The sequence below is a fragment of the Myotis davidii genome, unplaced genomic scaffold (assembly GCF_000327345.1).
Source record: "Myotis davidii unplaced genomic scaffold, ASM32734v1 scaffold194, whole genome shotgun sequence".
Classification (NCBI taxonomy): Eukaryota; Metazoa; Chordata; class Mammalia; order Chiroptera; family Vespertilionidae; genus Myotis; species Myotis davidii.
In genome coordinates this window covers 4,249,331-4,260,088 of record NW_006286673.1, presented here as the reverse complement: position 1 = coordinate 4,260,088, position 10,758 = coordinate 4,249,331, and positions in this window count along the sequence as shown.

The following is a 10,758-nucleotide window of genomic DNA, read 5'->3' as shown; positions in this document are numbered from 1 at the left end:
GAACCTTCACATAAAAACAAAAGGAAGACCAGGTTTAAAAAAAAAAATCAAAGCCTACAGATTATAAAAATATGCTATACCAAAAATATGAACATAAAAGTATTCTCTGGAGCAGAAAATGGAGAATATTTGAGAACAGTGGTACCACTACCATTTACCAGGCAATCCAATTGGAACGAACTATGGTAGCTCTGGAGAATGCATTCCATGTGCTTTGGGTGGTGCTGGCCCTTTCCATCCCCCACAACTGCAAACACACAACCCTGGCCTTGCAATCAGAGAGCTCCTCCCCCTTATCTCTGAGGTTGGCTTGGGAAAGGCAGAGGAACCGGGATGAGAGCCCTCCCTGGAACTTTCACTGGAAGGAGCAAGAAAGAGGTATATTCCTTTTTGCTGGCGTGGCCTGCCAGGCATGAAGACAATGGAAACCTGGAGTTGTAGTTTCCTCAAATGGTACACTATTACAGAAGACCAAAGAAATACCAAGCACGCTTCCTAGAGAAAGGGAGGGACCCCGTTTATTAACACTAGTGGACTCTGGGAATAATTTCCAAATCAGAGTGAAGAAACATACAGAGAGCCTGTCTATATATATCCCGCTGGGGTCTTTGTCTTGCAGATATGCCCCCTGCCCCTTTTGTGGCCCTGCAGGAAGGCCCCCAGGTATCAGGCCACATCCTGGCACCAGCATAACAACCATTCCCCCCAAACCCCCCACCCCAGGGCAGTGCATTGTTCACAGTTTTTATGGCCTGACACACCTTGCAAGACCAGTTTCCTCCTCAACACCACTCCTCTCCCACCATTTAGTCATGGGATTTGGAAGTGGTTTTTTAAAAAAATCAATTATCCCATCTTTCTTTCTACAAGCCAAAGCATTCCCTCTCCTGACAGTTCTGGTCTAGAAGTGGTCTGATGGAGGCAAAGGTCTGGACTTTCAATAGAGGTTAGGGAAGCTAAATGCTCTCTTTACCAAGAAGTGTGGCCCAGTGGCCGTTAGCAGCCGTGAGAAAAATCAGTCTGAGGGTAAACCTATCACAAGGAGAGGGAAAAGCCTGGAGCATCTCAGAGAAAGATACTGAGCCCTGAAAAGTCATTCATGAAAATGGTGTGTGAACAAAGAGATCTTTTTTTTAGCTGGTTTAAATTAGATTTTCTGCTTCTTGCAACAAAAGCATTCAACATTTCCTCAACATGGGTTTGGTTTTGTTTTATATTGTTTGACACTACCAACCCCTTTTTAGAATTTTGTCCTCCTGAGCTTTGTCAAAATTCAGGGGCTTCCTTGGTTCCATATAAGTGTTTGTAGTTTTTATGTTCTAATTCTGTAAAAAACACTATGGTATTTACATAGGAATTGTGTTGAATCTGTAGATTGCTTTGGGATCTACAGTTAAATGAGATAATTCTTTTTCCTCAGGATTGCTTTGGGTATTCAGGGTCTTTTGTGGTTCCATACAAATCTGGCAATATTTTTTTCTCTTTCTTTAAAAGATGACATTGGGATTTTGATGGGGATTGCATTAAATCTATGTATTTCTTGGGGCACTATGGCCATTTTTAACTATGTTGATTCTCCTAATCCATGAAAATGAAATATCTTTCCATTTCATTTTGTCTTTTTCAACCTCTTTTAATAAGGCTTTGTAGTTTTCAGTATATGAGTTGGAGCGCACAGTAGCCTTCTCACCACCTTCTCTCATCCCCATTTGTCTCCTATCTTCAGAGCAGAAGCCTGGGGTGACATCAGGAGTTCTGGTCACTGGGATGCCACTCCGTTGTGTATGGTATTATCAATGGAAGGTTCTAAAGATTTCAATGCCCAGGGGCCATGTTAGAAATGCTGTTTTGGCAGCTGCCTAGCTGTAGTGGATGCCCAGCCAGAATGAGACCCCATGATGTGGGGATGGGGACTCCCCTCCCCATCTCCTGTGCATAGGGAGGGTCTCTAGGTCCTGCTAAAAATGCAGATTCTGACTCATGTGGATGAAAGGGGCCACATGTTAACCTGACAAGCTCAGGGAAGGCCTGCCTGGCGGTTTTGCAAACTCAGAGTCCTAAAGTAATCACAAAGGATGATCTGAAATTATACTTTAAATAAAAGCAGTTATGGTAGGAAGTTACATCCTAGTTTGGTATCTTCACTGGCAAGGTCTACCATTACTGTAACTGAGCCTATCTGTTTTTTTGCATCTATGATAAAATGTCCCTGGGATGTCTGGGTAACTTGCAACTTCCCTTTTTATGGAGCCCCTGGGGCACAGCCAGGTGTGCTGGGCCCAGGACAGATACCACAGATTCCTTCATTTATCATGTTCCATCAATTTACTTTTTATCCAATCCCAGGGGTTTCCCCACTTTGCTTTATCCCTCCTCCTTAATCTATCACCAATGAATTTCATGTAATTCACCTATGTCCCTTCTTTGATTGCAATGTATAAATACGAATGTAATCCCGCCATTCTCCAGAGCACTATCTCAATTCGTTGAGGTTCTGCTTCCCGGCATATGTCGACAGTTTGGCTCAAATAAACTCACAAAAATTCTTTACAGGTTTCAATGGTTTTTACATTAACATAGATAACTAATCGGCTCAACTTCACTTCTGTAACTGCATTGTGCAAACCAGGGTCCTCATTCCAAACCCTGGGATGTAATCAATGCCTTTGTGAACTTTGCCTATATAAATCTGGTGTTGGGGCTGGGGAGGGCACTGCGAGATTTGGGAGAGCGAAATGCCCCCTCATAGTCCCGGATTTGCAATAAATGTGACTTCTTAATTCGACTTCTTGAGGCATCCTTGTGTGATTCGCGGGGTACATTACAACATTTTCATACTCAATTTCAGCACTGAGTATGATATTAGCTGAGGGTTTCTCATATATTGCCTTTATTATATTGAGGTACTTCCTTTCCATACCCATTTTATTAAGTGTTTTGATCATAAATGGATATTGTATCTTATCAAATGCTTTCTCTGCATCTATTGATAAGATCATATGATTTTTAGACTTTGTTTTGTTGATGTAATGCATTACATTGATCAATTTGTATATGTTGAACCATCCTTGTGCACTTGGAATAAACCCCACTTGATCATGATATATTATTTTTTTAATGAATTGTTGTATTCAATTTTTTAGTATTTTGTAAGATTTTTTGCATCCATACTAATCAGAAATATTGGTCTATAGTTTTCTTTTTTAGTGTTATCCTTACCAAGTTTTGGTGTCAGGGTTGTGTTGGCCTCATAAAAATGTTAGGTAGTATTGTCTCTATTTCAGTTTTTTGAAAAAGTTTGAGAAGGATAGATATCAAATCTTCTTTGAATATCTTCTTGATATTCAAATTGTTCCTTTTATCATTATAAAATGTCCCTTATAACCTTTGTTATCTTGAATTCTGTTTTGTCAGATATAAAGTCACTATTGAAGCCATCTGGCCCTGAACTTTTATTTTGGGGGAGGTTTTTGATGGTTGCTATAATTTCCTCACTATTTATCAGTCTATTTAGATTATCCATTTCTTTATGATTCATTCTGGAAAGATTATGTATTTCTAGGAACTTATCCATTTCTTCTAGATTATTAAATTTGGCAGCATATAGTCTTTCATAGTATTCTAGTATGATCTTTTGTATATCTTTGATGTCTTTGTAACTTCTCTTTCATTTCTGATTTTGATTATATGGGTCTTTTCTCTTCTTTTCTTAGTGAGTTTAGCCATGGGGAGTCTTTATTAATCTTTTCAAAGAATCGGCCCTTTGATGTATTAATTTTTGTATAGTCTTTTTGTTCTTTATTTCATTCAATTCTGCTCTAATTTTTATTATCTCTTCTGCTGACTTCAGGTTGCTTTTGCTCTTCTTTTTCTAATTCTTTAACATGTATTAGTTGGTTATTTCTCTTATTTCTTGAATTAGGGCTATAATGATATAAACTTCCCTCTTCCTACTGCTTTTGCTGCATCCCAGAAGTTGTGGTATATTGCAGTGTCATTTTCATTTATCTGTATATCTCTTCTGATCTCACCTTTTAGTTATTCTTTGACCCAATCATTGTTAGTAGTATATTAACTAATCTACACACATCTGTGGGTTTCTTTACTTCCTTTTTGCAGTTTATTTCTAATTCCAAACCATGTGGTCAGAGATTATGCTTAGTATAATTTCAATCCTCTTGAATTTGTTGGGGCTAGTTTTGTGACCCAACATATTGTCTATCCTTGAGAATGTTCCGTGTGCCCTGGGGAAAAATACATAATCTGAAGCTCTGGGAAGAAAAGCTCTGTAAATGTGAATTCTATCCACTTGGTCTAATACAGCGATTCTCAACCTGTGGGTCGCGATCCCTTTGGGGGTCAAATGGACCCTTTCACAGGGGTCGCCTAAAACCATCGGAAAACACATATATAATTACATATTGTTTTTGTGATTAATCACTATGCTTTAATTATGTTCAATTTACAACAATGAAAATACATCCTGCATATCAGATATTTACATTATGATTCATAACAGTAGCAAAATTACAGTTATGAAGTAGCAACGAAAATAATTTTATGGTTGGGGTTCACCACAACATGAGAAACTGTATTAAAGGGTCACGGCATTAGGAAGGTTGAGAACCACTGGTCTAATATATCACATGAGGCTGATATTTCTTTTTTTAAATGTTTTTTTATTGGTTTCAGAGAGGAAGGGAGAGGGAGAAACATCAATGATGAGAGAAAATCATCGATTGACTGCCTCCTGCAAACCCCACACTGGGGATTGAGCTCACAACCTGGGCACGTGCCCTAGACTGGAATCAAACCTGGGACCCTTCAGTCTGCAGGCCAACACTCTTATCCACTGAGCCAAACCAGCTAGGGCGAGGCTGATATTTCTTTGTTGATTTTCTGTTTGGATGATCTGCCTAGAGCTGTCAATTAAGGTCCCCAATTATGCTTGTATTTAGTTCTGTGTCTCCCTTTAATGCTGTTAGTAGTTGCTTAATATATTTTGGTGCTCCCTGTTTCTGTTGAGAAATCAGTTAACAGTCTTATAAGGGCACACTTGTAGGTAGCTAACTGTTTTCTCTTTGTCTTTAACCTTTGCCATTTTAATTATGATGTGTCTTGGTGTGAATTCTTCTCGTTTGGGACTCTGCACTTCCAGGACTTATGTGGGAGATACACACTCTTGATATGAATGAGTCAAATGGCTTTTAAGATTTCAGATCCTTTTTAAATTGTATAATGTGTCTCCATTGAAATACAATAAGTATAATGTTAATATTTGCTCTGCAAACTTCAGTATGAGTAAGAATCACCTTGAGAGCTAACTAAAACATATATCGGAGCTCCACCCAACCACCACCACCCAGCCCCATAGATCCTGACTCAGTATGTCTGAGGTAAGGTCCAAGAATTTGCTTATTTAATAAACTCCCAAATGATGCTGGTTCTGCTAGCCCACAGACCATGCTTGGAAGAGCTCTGCTAATTATAATTTTTCTTAGCTATTTATGAGGAGACGAAAGAAAATGAAAAGCCTTTAGCAAGCAAAAAAAGGAAATAAAAAATTAATATGTACTTAGAACTCATAGGAAGTAAAACACTGTAATGACTGCTTCAAAGAGAAGAATCCTTTCAAAACATAGCATATCTACTCAATAGTAAAAAGACAGTATTTAGAGAGGAAATTAATTGGTACAGATGACTGTGGGTGTTCCTTTGTAACAATACTAAATGTTCCATCAGAGCCTTTCTTTTAAACATCTGGTTAAGTAATTCTAATGAGATGATGCCATTTAATAACCTCCCATTTGGGGTGAGGAACCCACTCAGGCCCAGGCATCTCTTCTGCTCATCTCTAACACCTTTAGCAACTCCACCCAGACAGGTAATAAAACCGGGGATGAGCTTGCCAGTGAAAAGTAAAGAACAACTCTTTGGGACAAACAGCAAAATTTAGTCTGTAAGTGTCTTTACCCTTGAAGTGGAGCTCTGCAGTCATCATTTTGAAAATGCAAGCTCTCCAATGGCAAATTCAAAGGAAATCCTTATCCATTCTTCAAAATTCATCTAAAATTGCACTCTCTCATTACTGGTAAGTCTTTCCAGATCCCATCAGCAGACTGAGTTCCAAATCCTTGCCTCATGTTCAAATCTCTTAAGACACTCCATACTTACTATATTCTGCAAATGTTATCTGTTATATTACTATAGGCCCAGTCACAAGTGGGTTAAACAGAGAGCATGTAACATAAAGAATTATACATTATGATAAATGAGTGTGTAAAACAAGCATAAGGAAACTGCATGGCAGCCTATGGATGAGGGAGAATAGACAAGGGAGAACAAAGTTGTAAGGGGATCCCCTCCCCAAGGCTGGGGTTCAGACCTCAGGAAAGAGTATAGCTCAGCTCACTGGAAAACAAAATAGCTTACTGGTTTGCTGGTTTGTTCTTGTGCAAGCTGATTGGAGTTGCTGGGAGAGCAGGGGTCTCCCCTCTAGAACGCAGCGTAAGGAAAACTGATCAGCAACCAGAGGTTTGGGTGTGCATAAGGGCTGGGGCTGCTGGGAGGAGGCTGGAAGAGGAAATAATGGCTCTTGAAAACCCTCCAGGCTTCTTGCAATCTACATGTGGGCCTGCACAGGGAATGAGGGCAGTAATGTGGACAGCAAGCCTTCAGGACACCAGTTGCTGTGTGGGGGAGGGGTGGCCAGGGGAAGCTCACTGCCAGGCTAGGCTGAGGCTGCAAGGTCAACTGGTGACCACACATTTGGAGCATGTGGCCGAAGCAGAGCTCCAGCAAATGTTCCAACACCCACTCCACCAGCTGGAAATAGCAGGAGATACCCTTCCAACAGCCTCTACTGAGAGAATTTGGCATCATCCTCACTGTACAGAGGAGGTACTTAGAAGAATTCTGTCCATTATCTAAGAGCATACTTGAAGATCAAACTTGGAGCTGAAAGGCAATAAGTTGATAATTGACACATTTGTGCTATTCCTAGACTGTTTTCTTTTAAGATTAAGGAGTGGGCTTCATCCTGTAGTCTCTGTGGTGTCTAGTTTAGATAGATAGATAGATAGATAGATAGATAGATAGATAGATAGATAGATAATAGATAGTTATATCTATATAGATATATATAGATATAGAGATATAGATATAGATAGATTGATTTCAGAGAGGAATGGAGTGAGAGATAGAGAGAGAGATAGAAACATCAATGATGAGAATCATCAAGTAGCTATCTCCTGCATGCCCCCGGCTGGGGATAGAACCCACAACCCGGAACGTGCCTTGACTGGGAATCTACTATGACCTACTGGTTCATAGGTCCATGCTCAACCACTGAGCCATGCCAGCTGCACTTGGTGTCTAGTTTTTATAACAAACTATACTTCAGTAAATATTGAGAATTCCCAACTGTCTTTTTCTTTTTTCAGAAATTGACAGGCTGATCTTAAAATTCATATGGAGCCCTAGCCAGTTTGGTTCAGATAGAGCGTCAGCCTGCTGACTAAAGGGCCCTAGGTTTGATTCCAGCCAAGGGCACATGCCTGGGTTGCGGGCTCGATCCTCCTCCCCCACCGCCCCCCAGTAGGGAACATGCAGGAGGCAGCCAATCAATGATTCTTTTCTCATCATTGATGTTTCTATCTATCTCTCTCCCTTCCTCTCTGAAATCAATAAAAAATATATTTTAAAAATCATATGTAAATATGAAGGACCCAGAACAGACCAAACACTCTTGAAAAACAAAAAATTGGAGGACTCACAATTCCTGATTTCAAAATTTACTATAAAGCTATAGTAATCAATACAATGTGGTATTACCGTCAGAGTAGAAATATAGACTAATGGAAGATATTGAGAGTTCAGAAATAAACCATTAAATTTAGGGTCAATTGATTTTTTTACATAGGTGTTAGACCATTCAGTTGAGAAGAATATCTTTTCAATAAATTATATGGGAGCAACTGAATATTCACAGGCAAAAGAATAAATTTGAAATCCTACATAATGTACAAAAATTCACTCTAAATAAATCATAGATCTAAGTGTAAGAACTAAAACTGTAAAACTCTTAGAAGAAAAGATAGGAGTAAATCTTCATGACTTTGGATTAGGCAATGATTTCTTAGAGATGACAACAAAAGCTCGTGACAAAATAAAAAATAGATAAATTGGATCTCATCAAAATCCAAAACCTTTGTGCTTCAAACGACATCATTAAGAAAGTAAAAGATGCCGAAACTGGTTTGGCTCAGTGGATAGAGCGTCGGCCTGTGGACTGAAGGGTCCCAGGTTTGATTCCAGTCAAGGGCATGTACCTTGGTTGCGGGCACATCCCCAGTGGGAGATGTGCAGGAGGTGGCTGATGATGTTTCTCTCTCATCGATATTTCTAACTCTCTATCTCTCTCCCTTCCTCTCTGTTAAAAAATCAATAAAATATATTTTTTTAAAAAAGAAGAAAGTAAAAGAGAGCCAACAAAATGGGAGAATATTTTGCAACTCATATATATGATAATGGACTTGTATCCAGATTATATAAAAAACTTTTATAAATCAACAACAATAACAAAATAATCCAATATTAAAACTAGGCAAAGGATTCAAATAGACATTTCTCCAAAAAAGATATACAAATGTCCAATAAACATATAAAAAAGGTTCAATATCATTAGTCATTAAAGACATGCATATCAAAATAACAGTGATCTACCACCTCACACCTACTAGGATGGTAATAATAAAAATGACAAGTGCTAGGGAAGACATGAAGAACTTGGAACCCTCATGCATTGCTGATAGGAATATAAAATGGTGCAGTCACATTGGAAAGTAGTCTGATAATTTCTCAGCATGTTATGCATAGAGCACCATATGACCATCAGTTCCATTCCTACAACAAGAAAAATGAAAACATATATCCAAAAAAAAATTGTACACAAATACTTATAGTAGCATTATTCACAGTAGCCAAGAAATGGAAACAATTCAAATGTCCATTGACTGATGACTAGCTAAAATAATATGGTATAACTATCCAATAATACTTATGCTGCCATTAAAAGGAACAAAGTATTGATATATGCTAAAACCTGGATCAACCTTGAAAACATTATTCTAAGTAAAAGAAGCTACAATCAAAAGGTTATATGTGATTTTATCTATAGTGGCAGAGAGTAGATTAGTGGTTGTCAGGGACTGAGGGGGAGGGACAAAAGGGAATGACTGCTAATAGGTATGAATGATATTTTGCTGGGGAGAGATGAAAATGTTCTAGAATTAGATAGCAATGATATATGCACAATATAGTACACATAATGAAAACCATTAAACTGTACACTTTAGAATGAACTGTATGCTATATAAACCATATCTCAATAAAGCTGTTATTTATTTTGAAAACTAAGATTTTAATATTTACTTCCACCTTCTTCTTTCATTTCCATGTACAGAGATACATCCAAAGAACCTGTATTGAAAAAATAAAATAAAATTTCTCTCCCTTTTCTTGGAATAATTAAGATATATGGAAAATTGGAATGTAATAATCAATGATTTCAAGTTTCATACATTCTTATAAAACTGTCTAATAACAACTATTGGTTGCCATGAATTTTGAAAACAAGTGTGATGGTGGAAAGGCTATGGGGTTAAACAACCAATGGAAGAGAAGGCTTGTGGCAAGCCACCTACTCTCTCTTGGGACCCAAATTCCTCAACTGTGCAATAGGAAAGCTGGGATAGGTGATCTCCAGCATCTGCAGGCTGCCATCATTTGCCCTAGAGTCTACCCGTGGTCGGCAAACTGTGGTTCGCGAGCCACATGCGGCTCTTTGGCCCCTTGAGTGTGGCTCTTCCTAAGCCTTAGGAGTACCTTAATTAAGTTAATAACAATGTACCTACCTATATAGTTTAAGTTTAAAAATTTGGCTCTCAAAAGAAATTTCAATCGTTGTACTGTTGATATTTGGCTCTGTTGACTAATGAGTTTGCCGACCACTGACAATTAGCTTTAGAATCAAATTTTCAAATGCCTTTAATGTTTAATAAATTAAATAGTAATAAGAACTATTTTCTAACAAGAATACTTACTAAATGTGGGTATAAGTATATGCTTTCCTTTTTCTGTTGATGGGGCCTGTGTCTTTTTATCACCAGGCTAAAAAATATATAATTCTAACCCTCTGTATGTATATATATATATATAATATTATTTGAATTTTTATGTATTCTTTGAAGGAGTCTATCCACTTAGCAACGTAGGCCTTTTAATTCTACACATACTTATGCATACTTTGGTTACATAGATTTCATTTTTCTCTGTGCAAAGTTAAAATACAGGCAGCTAATAGGAAGCAGAAGCTATTTCTGCCAGCCCTCTCCAGGGACTCTGTTCCCAAGTTAGGCAGCTATTTAAAACTGAGCAACTGTACTTTCTGTTTTTCTAACGGTTATTGTTTTTAAAAATCATGGCACTTTAAAAAACAACAACCAAGAAGAAAGCAAACCTTCTTCAACTGGTCAGTATGCTCCCTTGAAACACAGCGATACTCTTTGATCTATATTTGGATTTAAAAATATATTCAGACTCTTTAGGGGGCTGAGTGCTTTGCACTCTGAAAGCATGTGCTCATCTTAAGAAAGCACTTTTCCCTGTCCTACTTAAAAAAAAAACAAGTATGAGGCTGGGGAGAAAAATAATTTGACTAAGAGCTGGAGGGAGAATACCCAGTAAGAAAAAACTAGG